The sequence below is a fragment of the Meleagris gallopavo genome, chromosome 21 (genome assembly GCF_000146605.3).
Source record: "Meleagris gallopavo isolate NT-WF06-2002-E0010 breed Aviagen turkey brand Nicholas breeding stock chromosome 21, Turkey_5.1, whole genome shotgun sequence".
Taxonomy (NCBI): Eukaryota; Metazoa; Chordata; class Aves; order Galliformes; family Phasianidae; genus Meleagris; species Meleagris gallopavo.
In genome coordinates, this window is record NC_015031.2 from 9,432,840 (window position 1) to 9,433,341 (window position 502).

Consider the following 502-nt stretch of genomic DNA (forward strand, 5'->3'; position numbering starts at 1 on the left):
GAGGGAGGGAGGGAAGGAGGGGGGCAGCCCTGATGTAAATAATTAACGTGACAAAGTGAAGTGTGTATAACAGAAAGGCGACGGCCCTTCGGTGACGTGTGAGTGCCCCAGGAGGTCGCTGGGCCAGCGCCGACCCGCGGGCAGCAGCGTTGGCCGTGAGCAGCCCTTGGTTTTGTGTCCGAGCGGGTAGCGGTCCGTGTGTGATAAGGGTAGGAGATGCTATGTGAGGTGTGTATAGTGTACATTTTTTAAAATAGCTTGCTTGTATTGTGAAGATTTTAAAGACAAACTTGAGAATTCTAGCCTAACTATTAACACAAGTTTAACATCAGTTACCCCACTGGGTTCAGAGCCTCTTGAATGTATATTCCTTTTTGTAACCTAAATGACCTATTCTTCTACCAGTCAGCCAGACATCCTATTTATATTTTTAATTTTATATATTACTTTCCATTCGTTTCCATTATTTCCAGCATGTTCCTGGGTTTGGTTTTTGTTTTTT